Source organism: Podarcis muralis, chromosome W, assembly GCF_964188315.1.
Source record: "Podarcis muralis chromosome W, rPodMur119.hap1.1, whole genome shotgun sequence".
NCBI lineage: Eukaryota > Metazoa > Chordata > Lepidosauria > Squamata > Lacertidae > Podarcis > Podarcis muralis.
In genome coordinates, this window is record NC_135674.1 from 28,968,120 (window position 1) to 28,993,173 (window position 25,054).

The window sequence follows — 25,054 nt, forward strand, 5'->3', positions numbered from 1 at the left end:
GCAGGAGAAGGGGGGGGGGAGCTTTGGACTGAGCATGCCTGCAGGAAAGAGTGAAGAGAGTTAAAACACCACCGCTCTGACCCTGGAAACGGGCTGCTAGCAGGACTGACGTTTTGGAATGTTCATTGACAGCGCTTAGAACGTTCTTTGACAGCTAGCAAAATAAGAGAAAATACATTGCTTCTTCTGTCTCCGGTTGATTCAAGAAGGAGCAAAAGTAACTGAAAAATTGAAACTAACTTTGGATTTGTGTTTAAAAGAGGATACTAATTGACTATCACCAATGGAAGCGAAGGCACAGAAAAAACTCAATATGGAGGCCAAATGGCCGAAATATTGGGAAATCCTGGAACAAGATGGAGACAGAATAAAATTGCAGAGCTTTGAAAAATTGAAAAATAAAGTGCGAGATTGGCTCCATTATTACCAAATAATGAAGGCATACAAATTGGACAAAAAAGTTGGTTTCCAGGTGGAAAAATCAAAATTGGAAACAGAATTGTTAGATTCAAAAATCAAGAATTTGTCAAGAATGTATAACTTGCTGTTGAAATGGAACACTCAGGATGAAATGGTAAAATCAGCTATGATTAAATGGGCACAAGATGTTGGACATAACATAACGATGGCTGACTGGGAACAGTTATGGACCACAGGTATGCAATGCCCTAAGAGAAAATTTAATGAAAATGATCTACAGGTGGTACATGACACCAGTCAAGCTTGAAAAAATTTACCATTTGCCCGATAATAAATGTTGGAAATGTAAGGAGACTGAAGGTACATTCTTTCACCTTTGGTGGACATGCCCAAGGATTAAGACATTCTGGGAGATGATTTATAACGAAATGAAAAAGGTATTTAAATATACCCTCCTGAAGAAACCAGAGGCCTTTCTCCTGGGCATGGTCGGCCAATTGGTGCTAAAGAAGGACAGAACTTTTTTTATGTATGCCCAAGCTTCCCCCGACCCCAGCCCCCAGAACAGGCTGCCGCCCCAAGCCTTGCGCGCCCGATGGGACCTCCCGCCGGGCGCGCGAGGCTTGCCGACATCTGCCCGAAGCAGGGGGCGGGCTCCGCAGCTTGCCCCCTGCTTCGGGATCCAGGCTGCCGCCCCAAGCCTTGCGCGCAAGGCTTGTCAACATCTGCCCGAAGCAGGGGGCGGGCTCCGCAGCTCACCCCCTGCTTCAGGATGCAGGCTGCCACCCGAAGCCTTGCCGACATCTGCCCAAAGCAGGGGGCGGGCTCCGCAGCTCGCCCCCTGCTTCGGGATGCAGGCTGCCGCCCCAAGCCTTGCGAGCAAGGCTTGCCCACATCTGCCCGAAGCAGGGGGCGGGCTCCGCAGCTCGCCCCCTGCTTCGGGATCCAGGCTGCCGCCCCAAGCCTTGCGCGCAAGGCTTGCCCACATCTGCCCGAAGCAGGGGGTGGGCTCCGCAGCTCACCCCCTGCTTCGGGATGCAGGCTGCCGCCCCAAGCCTTGCCGACATCTGCCCGAAGCAGGGGGCGGGCTCCGCAGCTCGCCCCCTGCTTCGGGATGCAGGCTGCCGCCCCAAGCCTTGCGAGCAAGGCTTGCCCACATCTGCCCGAAGCAGGGGGCGGGCTCCGCAGCTCGCCCCCTGCTTCGGGATCCAGGCTGCCGCCCCAAGCCTTGCGCGCAAGGCTTGCCCACATCTGCCCGAAGCAGGGGGTGGGCTCCGCAGCTCACCCCCTGCTTCGGGATGCAGGCTGCCGCCCCAAGCCTTGCGCGCAAAGCTTGCCGACATCTGCCCGAAGCAGGGGACGGGCTCCGCAGCTCGCCCCCTGCTTCGGGATGCAGGCTGCCGCCCCAAGCCTTGCGCGCAAGGCTTGCCCACATCTGCCCGAAGCAGGGGGTGGGCTCCGCAGCTCGCCCCCTGCTTCGGGATGCAGGCTGCCGCCCCAAGCCTTGCGCGCAAGGCTTGCCCACATCTGCCCGAAGCAGGGGGTGGGCTCCGCAGCTCGCCCCCTGCTTCGGGATGCAGGCTGCCGCCCCAAGCATTGCGCGCAAAGCTTGCCGACATCTGCCCAAAGCAGGGGGCGGGCTCCGCAGCTCGCCCCCTGCTTCGGGGTGCAGGCTGCCGCCCCAAGCCTTGCGCGCAAGGCTTGCCCACATCTGCCCGAAGCAGGGGGCGGGCTCCGCAGCTCGCCCCATTCCTTGGGGCTGCAGGCTGCCACCCCAAGCCTTGCGCGCCCGGCAGGGCCTCCCGCCGGACGCGTGAGGCTTGCGGATAGCTTCCTGAAGCCTGGAGAGCGAGAGGGGTCGGTGCGCACCGACGCCTCTCGCTCTCCAGGCTTCAGCGAAAGCCTGCATTCGCCCCATAGGACGCACACACGTTTCCCCTTCATTTTTGGAGGGGAAAAAGTGTGTCCTATAGGGCGAAAAATACGGTACATACAGGCACCTCAAAAGTGGTGGGTTTCTGAGTCCTCTGCCAAGTGGGTCTTAGTTCATTTATCTTCACAGACAATACTGAGCTGCAAATGTCTTGGAGGAGGAAGGGAAGGAGCCCTGTCTGCAATGAGCCCACCACATGTAAAAACAAAGTAGTGCTTTCTTTGGCAAGTGTCAGAAAAAGGTGAAGAAATTCATCAGGCCACAGAAGTTTGGGTCTCTCAGACTTGCAAATGTCTTTACAGTGGTGCCCCGCAAGACAAATGCCTCGCAAGACGGAAAACCCGCTAGACGAAAGGGTTTTCCGTTTTTGAGCTGCTTCGCAAGACGATTTTCCCTATGGGCTTGCTTCGCAAGACGAAAACGTCTTGCAAGTCTTGCAAATTTTTTTCGCTTTCCCCCCCCCCTTTTTCTAAGCCGCTAAGCGCCTTTTAGCCGCTAAGCCTTTAATAGCCGCTAAGCCGCTAAACCGCTAATAGCGCTAATCCGCTTAGCCGCTAATAGGGTTGCTTCACAAGACGAAAAAACCGCTAGACGAAGAGACTTGTGGAACGGATTATTTTCGTCTTGCGAGGCACCACTGTATTTAATGCACTCACGGCAACCTTTGTAGCTTGTGCACTTCTGCCTTAAGGCAGCCTTCCTCCAGGCAGGACACTGGCTGGTGAGTATTGTGCTCCCAAGCAGCTGGGTGGCAGCAGGCTGGGGATTCTGCCTCAAGGCATGGCACACTTCCTGGCAGAAGTGAAGCATACCTTTGCTCCTGCTATCTCAGGGCACTGATAGGTAATGGGGAACCAAGGAGTTATCTTAATATCATTCAGGAACTAGTATTACATCTCAGCTTTTACTCCTCTCTTTTCAGTGTTTTTAAAATCCTTCAAGTTATCTTGGTGCTATAGGAGCTGGCCAGAGAAGGTCACCTCCCCCCACAGCAAGCCTAAACCTCAGGAAAGTGGGTCAAACTGTGGCACAGTGGGAAGCCACAGCATGGGCTCTTCCCTGGGCTTTCTGGGGTGAAGTGGGAAGGAGCATTGCTGCTGTGTCTCTCACACCTCCAAGGTAATGATGTTTGAACCCAGCCTAAGTGGTGGAGAAAATAGAACATAAGAAGAGCCTGTTGGCTCAGGCTAAGTACCCACCGAGTCCAGCATCCTGTTCTCACAGTTGAAGAATACCAATGGAAGAGTGTGGTAGATCACTGCCAGTTTTTGATAATGGATGGTAGATGTAGATCACAGGCTACTTGAAGTTGGACATGCCTGCCATATATCAACAAGCACCATAATAGCAGCGTTCAAAATTAGCCGGGCGCCAATCGCATTTTGCAACTGGCAACCGGCCTTTTGTGACTGGATGGAGATGTCCGGGTGCCACCCTTGGGGCCTAGTATCTCCACCTGCCTGGCTACAGTCAGCTGGTTTGCCAGGCACCACAGCAGCAAAATACGCAAGATGCCTCTTTTCTCTGATGCAGCGCCTCTGGGAGAATCAGGTGTTTTGTGGGTTAGCGTGGCTGCAGAAGACTCTGCAGACCACCTGATTCTATGTCTTGGTTAATTAACAGAGTATTGTGTTTGTAATATTTTTATCTCTTGTTCTAACTCTATTACCTGATTTCTTACTAATCTCTTTCTTTTTGTTAGTTCCTTTAAAATACCTTGAATAATTGCCTCTCTTATTTTTTGGTATGCATTCTGTTGGATCATATATCCCCTTCATGACCACCGTGCCTGTGTCCCACACCACATTTGCATCTACGTCTTTGTTGAGATTAAGTTCAAATTGTTATCTTAGAATCGCCTTCCCTTTGGTTACTACTTCTGAATTATTTAATACAGCCTCATTTATTCACCATCTGTAACCTTTTTGCTTCTCCCCCAATATTCCTGAAACCAAATCAGGTGTTCTGCGGGGTGGCACGGCAGTAAAAATAAAAAATAAATGGCACCTAGACATTTTGTTTTGGCACCCACAACCTAGGTCCCAGAAGCCACATGGCTCCTAGCTTTCCTATCCCAGTTTCTAACACTGTTGCTGGGACTCCAGTATCCATTAGCCCCAGTCAGCATGGCCAATGGTAGGAAAGGGCTGTATCTCAGTGGTTAGAGCACATGCTTTGCATGCAGAAGGTCCCAGGTTCAATCTCCAACATCTCCAGGGAAACTGCCAGGTAACCCTGCCTGAAACCCTGGAGAGCTGCTGCCAGTCAGTGTAGACAATACTTAGCTAGATGGACCAAAGGTCTGATTCAGTATAAGACAGCTTCCTAGGTTTCCTATGGTGGGAGTTGTAGTCCAGGAAGGGTTATGGGTTAGTGAACCCTGCACTATGACGACCACAGGATGTTTATTTTTTACAAGCACATACATATATATATATATATATATATATATATGCTTTCGTAGATTTTCACGGGTACAGGAATGCAGGTTTTGGTGTCCTCGGGTGTCTTCCCGTGTAAAAGATGGGGTGTCTAGGCGACGTTTCGACGAGGTCTCACTCGTCATCTTCAGGCTGGTGCTTTCGGCTTCTTGTTACTGGAACAGAGCAGGATCTCAGTGTTTGAGTTCCTATAAATACTGTTGAGGAGGTGTGGTGTATAGCCTCCAATGTTCTGGGCAGAGAGGATATATATATATCAATGGAAAGATAATTTTATGAAGAATGCAATACAAGAAAGTTTGTTCAATTATCTGTATTCTATCAAAGGTTATAGCCAAATAACCAGAAAAAGGAAGCACAACTTGCTTAGGTTGATATGCTGCAGCTTTCCTTCATTGGAAGGTAGCCAATGAGCATGAGTGCTTAGATAGCATCAACAGTGTCTCCAAAAATTTTTACACATCACTTGGGAAGACAGGAGAACTAATATCAGTGTACTGGAAGAAGCAAAGATCACCAGTCTTGAAGCAATGATTCTTCGACATCAACTTTGTTGGACTGGTCATGTTGTGTGGATGCTTGATTATCGTCTTCCAAAGCAACTACTCTATTCTGAACTTAAAAATGGAAAGCGTAATGCTGGTGGTCAACAAAAGAGGTTTGAAGAGTGTCTCAAGGCAAATCTTTAAAAAGTAGTATAAACGCAGACATCTGGGAAACACTGGCCTGCAAGCGCTCCAATTGGAGAACAGCCTTTACCAAAAGTGTCCTGGGCTTTGAAGACACTCGAACTCAGGACGCAAGGGAGAAACGTGCTAAGAGGAAGGCACACTTGGCAAATCCACACTGTGATCAACTCCCGCCCGGAAACCAATGTCCCCACTGTGGAAGGACTTATGGGTCCAGAATTGGCTTCCATAGTCACTTACGGACTCATTGTTAAATCCGTGTTTATGGAAGATAATCTTACTCGGCTACGAGTTATTGCCAAAGAAGAAGGAGGAGGATTCAGCTATTGATGTTATGTACTGGAGCTGAGAGGAGGACATTTGCCAGTGTTTTTATGTGATTGCTATCAAGTTGATTATTTTTTTGTGTGTTCTTTCATTTAGATTGCTGCTGCCGCTCTGCCGTGAGTTTGTGGGGAGGGCTCTTCCCCCTGCAAGCCCATTCTCCATCTTGGGCCTGGGGGTGGGCCCCATACTCCACCTCAGCATATAAGGCTCCAAGGAGGCCTCGGGACATTGCTGCTGCCGCTTTGCCGGTGAGTCTTGGGGAGGACCGCTCCCCCTGCAAGCCCATTCTCCATCTTGGGCCTGGGGGCGGGCCCCATACTCCACCTCAGCATATAAGGCTCCAAGGAGGCCTCGGGACATTGCTGCTGCCGCTCTGCCGTGAGTTTGTGGGGAGGGCTCTTCCCCCTGCAAGCCCATTCTCCATCTTGGGCCTGGGGGTGGGCCCCATACTCCACCTCAGCACATAAGGCTCCAAGGAGGCCTCGGGACATTGCTGCTGCCGCTTTGCCGGTGAGTCTTGGGGAGGACCGCTCCCCCTGCAAGCCCATTCTCCATCTTGGGCCTGGGGGCGGGCCCCATACTCCACCTCAGCATATAAGGCTCCAAGGAGGCCTCGGGACATTGCTGCTGCCGCTCTGCCGTGAGTTTGTGGGGAGGGCTCTTCCCCCTGCAAGCCCATTCTCCATCTTGGGCCTGGGGGTGGGCCCCATACTCCACCTCAGCACATAAGGCTCCAAGGAGGCCTCGGGACATTGCTGCTGCCGCTCTGCCGTGAGTTTGTGGGGAGGGCTCTTCCCCCTGCAAGCCCATTCTCCATCTTGGGCCTGGGGGTGGGCCCCATACTCCACCTCAGCACATAAGGCTCCAAGGAGGCCTCGGGACATTGCTGCTGCCGCTCTGCCGTGAGTTTGTGGGGAGGGCTCTTCCCCCTGCAAGCCCATTCTCCATCTTGGGCCTGGGGGCGGGCCCCATACTCCACCTCAGCATATAAGGCTCCAAGGAGGCCTCGGGACATTGCTGCTGCCGCTCTGCCGTGAGTTTGTGGGGAGGGCTCTTCCCCCTGCAAGCCCATTCTCCATCTTGGGCCTGGGGGTGGGCCCCATACTCCACCTCAGCACATAAGGCTCCAAGGAGGCCTCGGGACATTGCTGCTGCCGCTTTGCCGGTGAGTCTTGGGGAGGACCGCTCCCCCTGCAAGCCCATTCTCCATCTTGGGCCTGGGGGCGGGCCCCATACTCCACCTCAGCATATAAGGCTCCAAGGAGGCCTCGGGACATTGCTGCTGCCGCTCTGCCGTGAGTTTGTGGGGAGGGCTCTTCCCCCTGCAAGCCCATTCTCCATCTTGGGCCTGGGGGTGGGCCCCATACTCCACCTCAGCACATAAGGCTCCAAGGAGGCCTCGGGACATTGCTGCTGCCGCTTTGCCGGTGAGTCTTGGGGAGGACCGCTCCCCCTGCAAGCCCATTCTCCATCTTGGGCCTGGGGGCGGGCCCCATACTCCACCTCAGCATATAAGGCTCCAAGGAGGCCTCGGGACATTGCTGCTGCCGCTCTGCCGTGAGTTTGTGGGGAGGGCTCTTCCCCCTGCAAGCCCATTCTCCATCTTGGGCCTGGGGGTGGGCCCCATACTCCACCTCAGCACATAAGGCTCCAAGGAGGCCTCGGGACATTGCTGCTGCCGCTTTGCCGGTGAGTCTTGGGGAGGACCGCTCCCCCTGCAAGCCCATTCTCCATCTTGGGCCTGGGGGCGGGCCCCATACTCCACCTCAGCATATAAGGCTCCAAGGAGGCCTCGGGACATTGCTGCTGCCGCTCTGCCGTGAGTTTGTGGGGAGGGCTCTTCCCCCTGCAAGCCCATTCTCCATCTTGGGCCTGGGGGTGGGCCCCATACTCCACCTCAGCAAATAAGGCTACAAGGAGGCCTCGGGACATTGCTGCTGCTGCTCTGCCGTGAGTTTGTGGGGAGGGCTCTTCCCCCTGCAAGCCCATTCTCCATCTTGGGCCCGGGGGGCAGGGCCCACACTCACCACCGCCACAACTTTAAGGACACTGGTGCTGCTGCAGCAAAAAATTTTTAAATGTTTTTATATATTTTAAAGTGTTTTAAAGGTGTTTTTATTTTTTATTTTGTTGTACCACCATAAACGGTGGCTTTATCCATGTATTTTTATTTTGTTTTGTTTTATTTGGGGTTGGGGTGGGCTGGTTGTTGAGTGGGGTGGGGATTGGTTTTGTTTTGGTGTAATTGTTTTTGTTTGTTTGCTTTTATATTTTGTAAATGGAGGCGAGTATGAGGCTTAGGATTCCTACTGTGGAGGGGCAAGGGAGGTATGGCGGTGGGGGCAGATGTCATAGGCGAAGGGGATCGAGATACGGATATGCTCGTACCCCTTCCAATCTGCGCCCCATCCCGAGAGACGAGGGTAGGGTGAGCAAGGATTACTCACCTCCGTCACTGGTGTTGTGCAATGCCAGGTCTATAGGCAACAAAACCGCCACCCTGCGAGATTTCTTCATCTCTCAGGGGGTCGACCTGGCTTGTGTGACGGAGACCTGGGTGCGTGAAGGGGATACTGTTACCTTACGAGAGATGGCGCCCCCGGGTTTCTCCGTCCTCCACCAGTCGCGGACTGTGGGCCGGGGGGGAGGGGTGGCATTATTAATCCGGGAAGATTGTTCTTTCAGGGCTCTACCATCGCCATCGATCCCCGGCATTGAATGTGTTGGCCTAGTGTGGGGCTCCGAGGTGAGCTTGGCTGTCTGGCTGGTGTACCGGCCACCTAGCGCACCAGCAGCCACCCTGTCAGGCCTATTGGAGGCGGTGGACGGCTGGGCCTTGGAGTTCCCTAACCTATTGGTATTGGGGGACTTCAACATCCATGCTGATGCCATTCCCTCCTCACAGGCTCTGGACCTGGTGTCTTCCATGGCGACACTAGGGCTCTCCCAGTTTGTTTCGGGCCCCACACATCAAGCAGGCCACACGCTGGATTTGATCTTTGGCGTCGGTATAGATGTGATCATGTTTCCTTCGATGAAGGTGCCATGGTCTGATCACTACGCCCTGAAAGCCAGGATTGACGTTCCACCCCCACCCTGCTTAGGTGGCGAGCCGATTTGGGCTCGCCCGCAGAGGCTGATGGACCCTGATAGATTCTGTCAAGCCTTGCAGGACCTTGCTCCCCCTGGCGACTCATTGACTGAGCTTGTTGAGGGCTGGAATACCCAGCTCCTGGCAGCCATCAATGAGATCGCACCTAAGCGCCCTCTGCGACCCCGCAGAAACCGGGCTCCCTGGTTTACCGAGGAGCTCTGGAAAATGAAGCGGGACCTCAGACGGCTAGAGCGAGTATGGCGGGGTGCCCGTGATGGAGCTTCAAGAACATCTTATAGGGTTTTTATGAAAACCTACGAGATGGCAGTGAAGGCCGCTAAGAAGTCCTACTTCTCGGCCTCCATTGCATCCGCCAGCTCTCGCCCGGCGCAATTATTTAGTATAATTCGGTCTTTAACGTCCCTCGAAGGACAGCTAAATTTAAATAACAATTTGACACACAGCTGTGAGGCATTTGCGAGCTTTTTTGCGGAGAAGGTCCTGTTGCTCCGCCACGACCTCCCTGCCAATTTGGATACAATAAAGGAACTGGAGGCCCCTCGACTGTCCTCGGGTCCAGTATTGGACCACTTTGACCGGATATCCCCAGCCGATGTGGACAGACTCCTCCGAGCTGGAAAGCCCACCACTTGTCCTCTCAACCCGTGCCCGTCCTGGCTGATTAGAGCGTGTCCAGACGAGGTGCGGGCCCCCCTGGGTGATATCATCAATTTGTCCCTTGGCACCGGGATATTCCCAGGGGAACTGAAGGAGGCAGTGGTGCGTCCGCTCTTAAAGAAAACATCATTAGATCCTTTAGATCTATCCAATTACCGCCCAGTTTCGAATCTTCCATTCCTGGGTAAGGTGATTGAGAGAGCGGTTGCGGAACAGCTTGGTAGGTTTCTGGATGAAACATCGGCTCTGGATCCATTCCAGTCCGGCTTCCGCGCTGGTCATGGGACCGAGGCGGCTCTGGTCGCCCTAACAGATGATCTCCGCAGGCAGCTGGATCGAGGCGGGTCGGGGCTGCTGATTCTTCTAGACCTGTCAGCAGCCTTCGACATGGTCGATCACGAACTCCTGGACCACCGCCTTGCCGATGTGGGAATCCAGGGCACAGTCCTTCAATGGCTGCGCTCGTTTCTCTCTGGTCGGGGACAGAGGGTGGCGCTTGGGGGGGAATTGTCATCCCGCCACTCCTTGGTGTGTGGAGTGCCCCAGGGTGCGATACTCTCCCCAATGCTTTTTAACATCTTTATGCACCCCCTCGCCCAGCTTGTCCGGAGTTTTGGGCTGGGCTGCCATCAGTATGCTGATGACACCCAACTCTATCTGTTGATGGATGGCCATCCTGACTCGGCCCCAGACACACTGATCAGATGCTTGGAAGCTGTGGCTGGATGGTTACGTGGGAGCCGGTTGAAGTTAAATCCTTCGAAGACAGGGGTCCTCTGGCTGGGACGGGACGATATGAGATTGAGGGGGCAACTCCCATCTCTTGCGGGAGTGCAATTAGTGCCAGCACAGTCTGTTAAGAGTTTGGGTGTAATCTTCGATACCTCCCTCTCCATGGAGGCGCGATTGCAGCTATAACAAAGGCGGCATTTCTCCGCCAAGCTAAGCAGTTGGCTCCTTACCTCTCTCGCCCTGACCTAGCCACTGTGATCCACGCGACGGTCACCTCCAGACTGGATTATTGTAACTCGCTCTACGTGGGGCTGCCCTTGAGACTGACCCAGAAACTCCAGTGGGTGCAGAATGCCGCAGCGAGACTCCTTACGGGGTCTTCGTTGCGAGACCACATTCATCCGGCGCTATACCAGCTGCACTGGCTCCCGGTGGAGTACAGGATCAGGTTTAAGGTGCTGGTCTTAACCTTCAAAGCCCTATACAGGCTAGGACCCTCGTACCTACAGGACCGCCTCTCCTGGTATGCCCCACAGAGGAACTTACGGTCTTCAAATAAAAACATCTTGAAGATCCCAGGCCACAGAGAGGTTAGGCTGGCCTCAACTAGAGCCAGAGCTTTTTCAGCTGCGGCTCCAACCTGGTGGAACGCTCTGTCGCAAGAGACAAGGGCCCTGCAGGACTTGACATCTTTCCGCAGGGCCTGCAAGACAGAGCTGTTCCACCAGGCCTTTGGTCAGGACGCAGCCTGACTCCCTCCTTTGGCAATCTTTACAAAACTTTAGTTTATGGTTGCCATCAATTTGTAATTTAATTAATTTTTATAATGTTTTATAATGTTGCGCTGTTTTAGTGTTGTTAGCCGCCCTGAGCCCGGCTTCGGCTGGGGAGAGCGGGATATAAATAAAATTTATTATTATTATTATTATTATTATTATTATTATTATTATTATTGAGCTTGTAAAATGTAATAAAATTAAAGGAATGGCACAAAGAGTTGACTGGTCACCCAGAAAGTGATGTAAAATAGTACTATCAAGTGAACAGTTATGAAGAAATTAGAATAAAAAATGGTGAAAACTTAACCAAAGGTGGCATTCCTAAAATTTTGATGAGGTGTAAGGAGACTTAGACAAGGAGAAGGGGACGACAGAGGACGAGATGGTTGGATGGTGTTCTCGAAGCTACCAGCATGAGTTTGACCAAACTGCGGGAGGTAGTGGAAGACAGAGGTGCCTGGAGTGCTCTGATCCATGGGGTCACGAAGAGTCGGACACGACTAAACGACTAAACAACAACAAGGAGACTTAGTCACTCCAAAATCAGACTGGTAAAGGCAGGAAAAGGTGCACAACAGCAAGTGACGATAGAAGAACTGAGAGACTGTACCTACGTGACAGAAGAAAATCATCTGGGTGTATACAAGATGACATGGTGCAACGTAATGTGAAGTTGTCTGCTAGCACTGTTCAGCGCAGATTGAAGGAATATGGTCTAAATGCTAGAATTCCATGGAATAATAATAATAATTTATTATTTCTACCCCGCCCATCTGGCTGGGTTTCCCCAGACACTCAGGGAGGCTTCCAACAAAAGATTAAAAATACATTAAAACATCAGTCATTAAAAACTTCCCTAAACAGGGCTGCCTTCAGATGTCTTCTAAATGTCAGATAGTTGTTTATTTCTTTGACATCTGATGGGAGGGCGTTCCACAGGCCGGGCGCCACTACCGAGAAGGCCCTCTGCCTAGTTCCCTGTAACTTGGCTTCTCGCAATGAGGGAACCACCAGAAGGCCCTCTGGGCTGGACCTCAGTGTCTGGGCAGAACGATGGGGGTGGAGACGCTCCTTCAGGTATCCTGGACCGAGGCCGTTTAGGGCTTTCAAGGTCAGCACCAACACTTTGAATTGTGCTTGGAAACGTACTGGGAGCCAATATAGGTCTTTCAAGACTGGTGTTATGTGGTCTCGGCAACCGCTCCCTGTCACCATTGTTTTAAAAAAAGGCATTGTTATCTCTCAAACAAAACCCATGTTAACTGGGTAAACCCATGAGCTAAAACCCATGTTAACTGGACAGCGGAACAATGGGACAGTGCTATTTGGAGTGATGAAACCAAAATCTCTGCTTAGTAGTGATGGCATGAAATATGTGAGAAGAATCAGAGGAGATTTACATCCTACTTGCATTACACCTACCATGAAACACCCAGTTAGTGTTATGATCTGGGGTTGAGTGACAGCAAAAGGTGTGAGCAGAATTTGCATCATTAATGGGAATGTAAATGCCCCAAAATACATAGCCTAGAGACCTTAACCCAGGGCTCAGCAAACTTTTTCAGCGGGTGGCCGGTCCACTGTCCCTCAGACCTTGTATATTTTGAAAAAAAAGTAATTAATGCATTCCTATGCCCCACAAATAACCCAGAGATGCATTTTAAATAAAAGGACACATTGTACTCATGTAAAAACATGCTGATTCCCAGACCACCCGCGGGCCAGATTTAGAAGGTGATTGGGCCGGATCTGGCCCCCGGGCCTTAGTTTGCCTACCCATGCCTTAACCCAATCCAAAATCTATGGAGCCGACTAAAGAACCTTGTTAGTCAGAAGCAACTCAGCAATAAAACCCAATTAATAGAGGCAATAATTCAATCTGGGTTTCACATTATTACAGCTGCAGAACTAAAGAAACTTGGTTCACTCTATGGGAAGGCATTGTAAGACCGTAATTAAAGCTAAAGGTTACCCAACTAAGTATTAACTGACATGGTGAGAATTTTTGTATATCTCATTTTTTCTATGTGTTTCATGTTTCTTCTTGATGACTGCTGTTGTAATAAATAATCCTTCATAAAATTTATTGCATTACATTCTTTATTAAATTATCTTTCCATTGATATATAATTTTATGGTATTACTTCAAAAAATAGTGGTGTTGTGAGCCATCAAACCTCGGAAATACACTTTTTCCAAAAGGTTTCCACAATTTTGGCCACTAGTGTATACAGAGTGCCTCCTACATTCCTCACAGAAAGTAAACTTTTCATTCAAGAAAAGCTTGCTTTGCTGTGTGTAACTATGAATTTCACATTGGGCAGCATGGGCACCACAGAGTGCAGACATCATATGGGGACAGATAAAGGGAGAGCAGCATTAAAGAAAAGAAAACCAGATTCTGTAAGTGAGTGCAATTAACATAACGGGGAGACTTGTTTGGAACAAACAGTGACTGATTCCCTACACCGACAAGCAAGCACCATCTCGCCTGAACTTGTGAACTGCAGGGAGGCAAGGGAGGGAAAGTAGCAAAGTGATTGGAAGACCCAGCCCCAGAAATCTTTTTGTCTTTGCAGACTAGTTATTTATGATTTACTGTACAGAGAACACAGACAGGCAAAGCAGCAAAAGCTTCCCACAAACGTGATAAAGGATTTGCCCATCTGCCACACACCTTTGCTTTGGGAAGTGTACAGAGAAGAGACAACATGCAGAGCATCCCAGAATGGCTTCCCAGAGCCCATCACCAAGAGTATCCTGCTACTGCTGCCACTGTCCACTCCACACCTGCTCTTTCAATCTTCCAGGGGTCATCCAGATGGTGAACACAGGAGCAGCCACCTCACTGCTTCACCGGAATTTTATAGGTGCCACAGTAACACTCACTTGCCTTGTATGGAGGCAGTGGCCCCCTTTTTCTCCCAGAGTCCCACACCAACATTTGGAAGGCATTCTGCTTCCCACGTAGGGGACTTGAGAGGGTGGTGAAGGGGAGGGGGAGAGACATGCTCTGCTGCTATGGGGGTAGTTAGGAGGGTCAGAGCCCAGACAGAGGCTGGTGGGAATGCAGTAGCAGAGGAAGATACTCAGAGGCATCGGGGAGCAACCTAGAAACCAAGTCAGGACTGGGGCTCAATTTCATATACTTGTCTGTTTGGAAGTATAAGTGACAGAGAGGACATAGGAAGTTGCTTTGTGCTGCTGAGGACCACTGGCCCAACTTTCTCAGTATTGCATACCCTTGCACACCCTTCAAGTATCCCTATTTTCCAGGGAGAGTCCCAGAATTACGAAAGCCATCCTGGCTTCTGATTTGATCTGGGAATGTCCCCGTTTCCCCATGTCAGTGCTGCCGCCACCAAACTCAGGGAGGAGCCGGCACTTGTCCTGAGCTGCGGCGGTGAGGGAGCATCCTGTGGACTCTCCATGACCATTGCCGCCGCCACAAACCCCCTCCCTTGGGTAGCTCATAGCGGCTGCTGGAGAACGGGTGAGGATGTGGAATGTTGGAGGGCAGAGTATTAGCTACACTGAACCACTTCCCTGAGGGCACCACTGAAAACTACAAAGGCTTACATCTCCAGAAGCACTGATGTCCATATCACATTCACTTGGGTATCACTCATTGGAGCGAGGTACATTCGGCCCAGGGTTCAAAACGAACACGTGCTTTTTGCAATTCAATAGTGCCACCTTGCAACCAAGTTTAGATTTCCTGTTGCAATGTTGCGACTAAAATCTCCAGCAAGGGCAACATCCCTAAGAGCAAGCACAAAAGCTGAAAACCTGTTACCAGGTTGTTGAGCTTAAGGCACTCTGCAAGAAGCCTTTAGATACGCAGGAAGAAGAAATCTGATTCCATTGTGCTACTGTTTGCAAGAGCTGCAAAGCAAGTTGTCTGCTGGTCTGCTGTAGAAAAAACAGCAGAGCAGCTGGTTTTTCAGCCCACCCCCACACCTCCCCTCCAGAGCTGCTTGTGTTTAAGCAATGACCTTGGTGAGATAAAGAGCTCAGCCAAGTACAGCAAAGCCAGAGGAACAGAGGCTCCGTCTCCATAGCAACAAGACCAGATTTACATACCTCACAGAAAACGGGGACTATGACTCAGTTGAGGGAGTCAGTAAGTAGACTTACAAGACTCTCCCCAGACTCCAAAAAGCATCCAGAATAAAGGGTCCTTAGAACAGAAGATGGACCAACAAAACAAAGAGGCTGCAGATAGTGTGGAAGCTATGGGACTTAGGGAAAACAATTATTTAAAAGCAATTTAAAACCATTTACTGTCACAGAAATAAGGTGGGTTCTAAAAATATGCCCAAGCAGGCAAATGCATAATTTTGCAACCAGCCAACCCTTGTTGATTTTTTTGTGTGTGGGGGGGGGGGGGTGGAGGCAACCAGATGGGGAGAAATGGATTCAAGTCCCTAACCTGCCCCCCCATGTTTTATTCAAGTAGACGCCCTTGCATGCTTAAGTTACAGTATAAAAAACCCCAATTGTGCAACGATACAATATAGCTCTGTATTTAGGATACTACCTAAAATGCTCCCCACTCCAATCCCCAGCAAGTGACAGGGTCATAGCCTGTCCCATCAGGCTCTCTTTTAAACCAATTCAGACCACTGTTTACACAGACTAGCAGCAACCATCCAGAGTTTCACACAGAGGACATTTCCAGGGCCATCTGGAGATGCTGGGGATTTAAACTGGGACCTTCTGCATGTGGAATACTGTATATGCTCTACCAGGAAATTATTTCAGCCTAGGTGGTTGCAGTGGGGAAATATAAATGGGCAGTTCTCTGGTGGGTTGAAGGATGTGTCTTAGGAGGTCAAACACACAAGAACCCTCTCCTGTGTGTGTGCAGATCAAGAAGGAAAGTCACATATTTGGGGGCTCTCCCCAGGAGTGTATTAGAAGGGAAGCAGCAAATGCATGGGGTGTTGTTTGTGTGTGTGTGTGTGTGTGTGTGTGTGTGTGTGTGCGCCCGTGCAAGAGAGATAAAAAAAGGGCGGGGGAAGAAAATGCGGAAAGGGGTGCTCCTGTGTGCCTGCTGTGAGGGGGAAACTGAGTTGCATGGAGAACAAATGAGGTGAGAAAATATGTCCGTTGAGGGCATGGGCGTAGCCTGTTGGGATATGAGTACTACGCAGCTGCGAACAAGCAGTTCAATGTTTACATCACATGATGGGTCTAACCGTGGGACAGGATGTTCCAAGCAATTCTCAGGGATTTGTTCTCTGTCTAATATGCGACCTTCCTGTTGTTTGTGTCGAGGAAGTCTAACGCAGTTGCTCGGAGGAGACTGAGTGAGCAGACATGCTTTTCGTACAGTGTACAGTCATGAATAAAGTAGAGATGAAATAGTCTACTTTCTGACTGTTTTCTTTCTCCTGCTGCTATGCAAGGGGGAAGGGGGTGTGCACCTTTCATCAGGGAGGTGTCGCCTATCAAGATCTCCCTGGTCTGCCGGGATGCCAGCCAGGGTAGGTCACCGGCAAACAGGCCCCAACAAGCCTGGGAAGATGAGCCAGCCTTCCCAAGGGGGCCAGTTTCCAACAAGTGGTAGCACGTGGATGGTCGAGGCAACAAGGCACAGCTAAGGGGGGCAGCTGTCCCCCTAAATCAAGTAAGTCCATACAAAATACTTAGATGAAGTTCTGTGCCCCCCCCTAAATCCTGGCTACGCCCATGGTGAGGGGCAAAAAGTCAAACACATGCAGTGGGGGGACGGGGTCTCTGCGTGTCCGTCAGGAGTAGAGATGTAAAATTTCCGGAAATTTTGAAGCCACGAGAAAAAACCGTTTTCCCTGTTTTTTCCCGGGGGGGGAATGGAAATTTTGGAAAAATTGAAAAAAAGGTCAGTGTGGAGTAGTTTTACAAATTGCATAAAACACAGTGTAGATAAAAGTATTATGCTTGCAATAAAACAGGTAACCAACCCCTTTTCCTCAAAAGCAATAAAAAAAGCAAGAAACCATCAACATTAAAAATAATCAGATTTGCCCCTTAGAACCAACAGCAAATAAAGTTAAGGTCCACCTCAATATTTAAGCTCCATAGAAGGTCTACCCTTTGAGTAGTGCTTAAAAAAATAATCCAAAACAAAAACAAAACCAGAAGAAACAACATATACAGTTTATTCTATCTCATTTTTTGAACTACTGCTATCATTTTCCATTTCTTCTTCCTCTTCCTCTGTCATTTTTCTCATGGACTTCTAAAAAAAGGCTTTGGGGGAAAATGGGAGGGGGGGAAACCTGTTTTCCCCCCTGTTTCCCCCCAGGTCTTTCAATCTCTACTTGACCACAGGCAGCGCAAAGCATAAGGCAATTTTTCTGCATGCCAGGCCAAGAAGTAACCAACATCCAGTTACTGAATAGTATGTTGCACTACGGCTTAAACTCTGAAAGGAAAAGGCGTGTATGTGGTTTTTTTAATTGAATTTATTATATATTATAAACCGGACGCGGGTGGCGCTGTGGGTTAAACCACAGAGCCTAGGACTTGCCGATCAGAAGGTCGGCAGTTCAAATCCCCGCGACGGGGTGAGCTCCCGTTGCTCGGTCCCTGCTCCTGCCCACCTAGCAGTTTGAAAGAACGTCAAAGTGCAAGTACAGTGGTACCTCGGGTTAAGTACTTAATTTGTTCCAGAGGTCTGTTCTTAACCTGAAACTGTTCTTAACCTGAAGCACCACTTTAGCTAATGGGGCCTCCCGCTGCTGCCGCACCGCCGGAGCACGATTTCTGTTCTCATCCGAAGCAAAGTTCTTAACCCGAGGTACTATTTCTGGGTTAGCGGAGTCTGTAACCTGAAGCGTATGTAACCCAAGGTACGACTGTAGATCAATAGGTACCGCTCCGGCGGGAAGGTAAACGGCATTTCCGTGCGCTGCTCTGGTTCGCCAGAAGCGGCTTAGTCATGCTGGCCACATGTCCCGGAAGCTGTACGCCGGCTCCCTCGGCCAGTAAAGCGAGATGAGCGTCGCAGCCCCAGAGTCGTCTACGACTGGACCTAATGGTCAGGGGTCCCTTTACCTTTATTATAAACTGCATGGTGGTAAGAGAGCTTTCTAAACAGTTTACAAAAATATACAACAGAATATTAAAATGATTGATAAAACACAGTTAAAAGCAGGTATTTAAGAGTATTCAAAAGATCTTTAAAGTCAGCAGTGGTTAAAAGGAAGTAAATCACATGCAGCTTCTACGTGTTCAGATGGGCTGGCCCTAACGAAAATGTTTTGAGCAGCACTCAGAAAGAGTACAGTGAGAGCACCTGCCTGGTGTCAGTTGGCACGGGGCACCAAAGTGGGGGTGCTGGAAGGCCTGGGGGGTGGAAAAATTGGGGGGAGGGAACAGTTTTTTTCAGTTTTTCCCCCCAAGCCATTTTTTTTCAGGAAAAATTGGGGGGAAAGTGTGTGTGGAATATTCAACCTATATCGAACTTCCCCCCCCCCCCCAATTTTTCCGGAAAAAAGCGGCTTTGGGAAAAAACAGAAAATACCTGGGGGCTTCGCTTCCCCCATTTTCCCCCCAGGCCTTCCCATCTCTAGTCAGGAGAGAAACAGCCATATATAACGAGAGCACCCCTCTCCTGGCATGGGGGAGAGGAGGAGAAGCAAAGGCACCTTCTAGGATGTGATAGAAGTGACGGGAGAGGAATAAAAAAAAAAAAGTTGTGAGGAGTAGCTGAGAGAGAAGGAGACTAGAAGTACCAGCACCCCATAACAATAATTCATGATAATTAACTGTTGTTATGATGATGATTTTTTTGTACTCCCCCTTCACCACCGCCCCTTACCTGCTTCTCCGGGCAGGAGTCTCCGAGACAGTCAGCTGCGCTCTCTCACTCCTTCCCAACCCTCACACCGCCAGCCCGTTCTCCTGTTCTGGGGCTTTGCCTCGCTCCCTCCAGGCATTTCCGGTCGGAGTGGCCCATCCCACTCCGCAACAGAAAATACTCATCCTAGGAGGTGGCCCCGCTCTCCTTCTGTCCCGCCTCTGACCGGAAAGAGTAAATTTTAGACCAGTAGTAGGAAGAACCCCGGAGCCACTTCCGGCTCTGCTTCCCGCTTCTCGGTCTCCTTACGGACTCTGCATAGACTTAGAAATCTATACTTGTTCTCATTCTAGAGACGAGACTTCCGAGTTACTGTATCTCACACACTGCGGCTGCGCGATATGATTAGACTGAGCCGAAGTAAAGCCAGGCGGGAATACGGGACTTGAGCACGGCGGTGATTGGGCGGCAGAGTCCTCACAGGAAAAGGGTAAAAGGCGGATCCAGCTGATTTTAAACGGATCCTCATGAATTCATATGATTTTTTTCATTCAAATTAAATAAAAACACCATGATACTGTAGGCCATGTCTTACTCTGTAGGGGGACTGGGTTAAAGGCGGATCTACACGGATCCTCATGGATCCTCCACTTTTTAAAAAATAACTCCAACAAATCCAGTGTCAAATCACACCTGGAAGGCACGCCTACAGACTGGACTATAAAAAACATGGATCCACAGCATGGATCCTCATGAATTCATATGATTTTTATATTGAAACAAAATAAAAACACCATGATACTCCAGACCACATCTTAGTCTGTAGGCAGAACCAAACGAATCACGCATCCACTGTTTCATGGTGCCGCAATGGCGCAAAAACATGGTTAAAAAACACGGATCCTCATGGTTTTTGCACTAGATCAGCTCGAAGTCACCATCAGATCAAACATCATGGCCATGGGCACAACATGCACCACAAAAATCACAGATCCACGGCTTCCTGGCGACACTGTGGCCCAAAAACGTGGTTCTGAAGCACGGATCCTCATGGATCCTCACACTTCTAACATTGGGCCACCACAAACTCACTGTCAAATCACATGTCATAGCCGGGGGCACATCCTGCACCAGAAAAAACTCAGATCCACAACTTCCTCGCCACTCCATAGCCCAAAAACATGGTTTCGAAGCATAGATCCTCATGGATCCTCACGCTTTTTGCACTGGGCCACCCATAACTCACCGTAAAAATCACACGTCATAGCCAGGGGCACAGCCTGTACCACAAAAAAACTAGGATCCACAACTTCCTTGTCATACTGTGGGCCAAAAACATGTTTCTGAAGCACGTATCCTCATGCATCATCTTGCTTTTTGCATTGGGCCAACCCAAACTCACCGTCAAATCACACATCATAGCCAGGGGCACAGCCTTCACCACAAAAACAAGAATCTACGGCTTCCTGGCCAAACCATGGCCCAAAAAACGTTGTTTCGAAGCATGGATCCTCATACATCCTCATGTTTTTTGCATTGGGCCCCCCATAACTCACCGTCAAAACACACATCATAGCGAGGGGCACAGCCTGCACCACAAAAAACTCAGATCCATGGCTTCCTTGCCGTTTTAGGCGCAAAAACGTGGATTCGAAGAACGGATCCTCATGGATCCTCACGCTTTTTTCATTGGGACACCCCTACCTCACCATCAAATCACACATCATAGCCAGGGGCATAGCCTGCACCACAGAAAACTCGGATTCATGGCTTCCTGGCTACTCTATGGCCCAAAAACATGGTTTCGAAGCACGGACCCTCATGGATCATCTTGTTTTTTGCATTGCCCACCCCAAACCCACGGTCAAATCACACATTGTAGTCAGGGGCACAGCCTGCACCACAAAAATCTAGTATCCACCGCTTCCTGATCATACCATGGCCCAAAAACCTGTTCTTGAAGCACGTATCCTCATGGATGATCTTGCTTTTTGCATTGGCCACCCCAAACTCACCGTGAAATCACACATCAAAAAACTCAGATCCACGGCTTCTTGGCCACTCTAGGCCCATAAAGGTGGTTTTGAAGAACATATTCTCATGGATCCGTATTGAGCCTCAGGTTTTTTGCATTGGGCCCCCCAAACTCACCATCAAATCACACATCATAGTCAGGGGCACAGCCTGCACCAGAAAAAACAAGGATCTACAGCTTCCTGGCCAAACCATGGCCCAAAAAACGTGGTTTCGAAGCATGGATCCTCATACATCCTCATGTTTTTTGCATTGGGCCCCGCATAACTCACTGCCAGATCACACATCATAGCCAGGAGCACATCCTGCACCACAAAAAACAAGGATCTACAGCTTCCTGGCTAAACCATGGCCCAAAAACATGGTTTCCTCATGCTTTTTGAACTGGGTCAAACCAAACTCACCGTCAAATCATACATACAGCCTGCACCACTAAAATCCAGGATCTACCACTTCCTGGTCATACCGTGGCCCAAAAACATGTTTTTGAAGCACGTATCCCCATGGATCCTCACGCTTTTTACATTGGGCCAACCCAAAATCACCGTCAAATCACACATGATAGCCAGGGGCACAGCCTGCACCAGGAAAAAAACAGATCCATGGCTTCTTGGCCGTTCTAGGCCCAAAAATGTGGTTTCGATGCACGGCTCCTCATGGATCCTCACGCTTTTTGCATTGGGCCAACTGTAACTCACCGTCAAATCACAGTCAAATCCTCATTGATCTTCATGCTTTTTGCATTGGGCCCCTCCCTAACTCACCTTCAGATCACACATCATAGCTAGGGTCACAGCAGCACCACACACACACAAAACAATTCCACGGCTTCCTAGCCGCTCCATGGCCCAAAAACGGGGTTTCGAAGCACTGATCCTCATGGATCCTCACGCTTTCTGCATTGGGCCTACCCAACTCACCGTCAAATTACAAATCATAGCCAGGGGCAGAGCCTATACAACAAAAAACATGGATCTACAGCTTCCTGGTGATACCGTGGCCCAAAAACATGTTTTTGAAGCACGTATCCTCATGAATCCTCATGTTTTTTGCATTGGGCCAACCCAAACTCACTGTCGAATTACACATGATAGCTAGGGGCACAGCCTGCACCAGAAAAAACACAGATCCATGGCTTCTTGGCCCTTCTAGACCCAAAAACGGGGTTTCGAAGCACGGCTCCTCATGGATCCTCACGCTTTTTGCATTGGGTCACCCCTGACTCACCGTCAAATCACACAACATAGTCATGCGCACAGCCTGCACCACAAAAAAAACGGTTCCAAGGCTTCCTAGCCGCTTCATGGCCCAAAAACGGGGTTTCGAAGCACGGATCCTCATGGATCCTCACTCTTTTTGCATTGGACCATTCCAAACTCTATGTCAAATCACACGTCATAGCCAGGGGCACAGCCTGCACCACAAAAATCTATGATCCACTGCTTCCTGGCTGCTCCATGGCCCAAAAATGTGGCCGTTATAGACCCAAAAACGTTGTTTCTAAGCACGGATCCGCATTGATCCTCATGTTTTTTGCATTGGGGCAACCCAAACTCACCGTCAAATTACACATGATAGCTAGGGGCACAGCCTGCACCAGAAAAAACACAGATCCATGGCTTCTTAGCCCTTCTAGACCCAAAAACGGGGTTTTGAAGCACGGCTCCTCATGGATCCTCATGCTTTTTGCATTGGGCCACCCATAACTCACCGTAAAAATCACACGTCATAGCCAGGGGCACAGCCGGTACGACAAAAAAAATGGATCCACGGCTTCCTAGCCATACCATGGCCCAAAAACATGTTTTTGAAGCACGTATCCACATGGATCATCTTGCTCTTTGCTGCTGCTACTGCTGTAGTGTGTGCTGGGTGGGCCGCTCCCTTTCCTGCCAACTCCATCTGACCCAGGGGGCGGAGCCTGCACTCACCGCCACAGCTTGAGGGCCTCCATCAAGGCCTCCGGGACACTGCTGCTGATCTAGTGAGTGCTGGGTGAGCCGCTCCCTTACCTGCTGACTCCATCTGCTTAGGGGGCGGAGCCTGCAATCACTGCCACAGCTTAATAGGCCTGAGGGAGGCTTCCGGGACACTGCTGCTACTGCTGCTCTTCAAAGAAACAGACCAGACAAGAAAGGAGGAGGAGTGGCGTTATATGTCAGGGATGTGTATACCTGTGAAGAGATCCAAGATTTAGAACCTCAAAGCCAAAGTGAGAGCATCTGGGTCAAAATTAAGGGAGAGAAGAATAACAGTGACCTCATTGTGGGAGTTTACTATAGATCCCCAAGCCAAACGGAGGACATAGATGATGCCTTCCTGGAACAGATGGCCAAGCATGCAAAAGGAAGGGAGATAGTAGTAATGGGGGACTTCAATTACCCGGATATTTGTTGGATGTCAAACTCAGCCAAGAGCATAAGGTCAAACAGATTCCTCACTGCCCTTGCAGACAACTTCATTGTCCAGAAAGTGGGAGAAGCAACAAGAGGAACAGCCATTTTAGATCTGGTCCTAACCAATGTTGATGACCTGGTTAGTGGGGTAGAAGTGGAAGGATCATTAGGCGCGAGTGATCATGCTCTTCTGAAGTTTACTATACAGCGGAAAGGAGCAGCCAAGCATACTAGGACTCAATTTTTTGACTTTAAGAAAGCCGACTTCATAAAGCTTAGGGAAGTGCTGGGTGAGATCCCATGGACAGTAATACTAAAAGGAAAGGGAGTTCAAGATGGCTGGGAGTTCGTTAAGAGGGAGATAGTAAAAGCACAACTTCAGGCAATACCAATGAGACGGAAACATGGAAGGTGCCTAAAGAAGCCAGGGTGGCTATCTAAAGAACTTTTAACTGAGTTAAGATTAAAAAAGGATGTGTACAAAAAATGGAAAAGGGGGGAAACCACCAAAGAGGAATTCAAACAAATAGCCAGCACGTGTAGACACAAAGTCAGAAAAGCTAAAGCACAAAATGAACTCAGGCTTGCTAGAGAGGTTAAAAGCAACAAAAAAGGCTTTTATGGGTATGTTCGTAGCAAAAGGAAGAACAAAGAAACCGTGGGGTCACTCAGAGGAGAAGATGGTGAAATGCAAACAGGGGACACAGAAAGGGCTGAACTCCTCAATGCCTTCTTTGCCTCAGTCTTCTCCGATAAAGAAAACAATGCCCGACCTGAAGAATTTGGAGCAAATGATTCAGCAGAGGAAACACAGCCCAGAATAACTAAGGAGATAGTACAAGAATACTTGGCTAGTCTAGATGTATTCAAGTCTCCAGGGCCAGATGAACTGCATCCAAGAGTATTAAAAGAACTGGCAGATGTGATTTCAGAACCACTGGCAGTCATCTTTGAGAATTCCTGGAGAACAGGCGAAGTCCCGGCAGACTGGAGGAGGGCAAATGTTGTCCCTATTTTCAAAAAGGGGAAAAGAGAGGACCCAAATAATTACCGCCCAGTCAGTCTGACATCAATACCAGGGAAGATTCTGGAGCAGATCATTAAGCAAACAGTCTGTGAGCACCTAGAAAGGAATGCTGTGATCACCAATAGTCAGCATGGATTTCTGAAAAATAAGTCATGTCAGACTAACCTGATCTCGTTTTTTGACAGAATTACAAGCCTGGTAGATGAAGGGAACGCAGTGGATGTAGTCTACCTTGATTTCAGCAAGGCATTTGACAAGGTGCCCCATGATATTCTTGTAAAGAAGCTGGTAAAATGCGGTCTTGACTATGCTACCACTCAGTGGATTTGTAACTGGCTGACTGACCGAACCCAAAGGGTGCTCATCAATGGTTCCTCTTCATCCTGGAGAAGAGTGACTAGTGGGGTGCCACAGGGTTCTGTCCTGGGCCCGGTCTTATTCAACATCTTTATCAACGACTTGGATGATGGACTCAAGGGCATCCTGATCAAATTTGCAGATGACACCAAACTGGGAGGGGTGGCTAACACCCCAGAGGACAGGATCACACTTCAAAATGACCTTGACAGATTAGAGAACTGGGCCAAAACAAACAAGATGAACTTTAACAGGGAGAAATGTAAAGTATTGCACTTGGGCAAAAAAAATGAGAGGCACAAATACAAGATGGGTGACACCTGGCTTGAGAGCAGTACATGTGAAAAGGATCTAGGAGTCT

At 49.6% G+C, this 25,054-nt stretch overlaps 2 protein-coding genes across 3 annotated transcripts in view; both read right to left on the reverse strand.

Annotated features, from left to right (window-relative positions):
* The window catches only part of LOC144326374 (putative helicase senataxin), a 233,460-nt gene extending 214,358 nt beyond the window's left edge, over positions 1–19,102 (reverse strand). The window contains exon 1 of one of the 2 annotated variants that reach the window (XM_077922942.1): positions 18,901–19,094. The gene's annotated coding sequence lies outside the window, so the exon portion shown is untranslated. Of the gene's footprint in view, positions 1–18,900 lie in introns of both variants that reach the window. The other variant, XM_077922943.1, reaches the window with a different exon arrangement.
* LOC114584510 (unconventional myosin-XVIIIb-like) overlaps positions 1–25,054 on the reverse strand; it is a 653,524-nt gene that overhangs the window by 502,541 nt on the left and 125,929 nt on the right. The gene's annotated exons all lie outside the window — the stretch shown is intronic.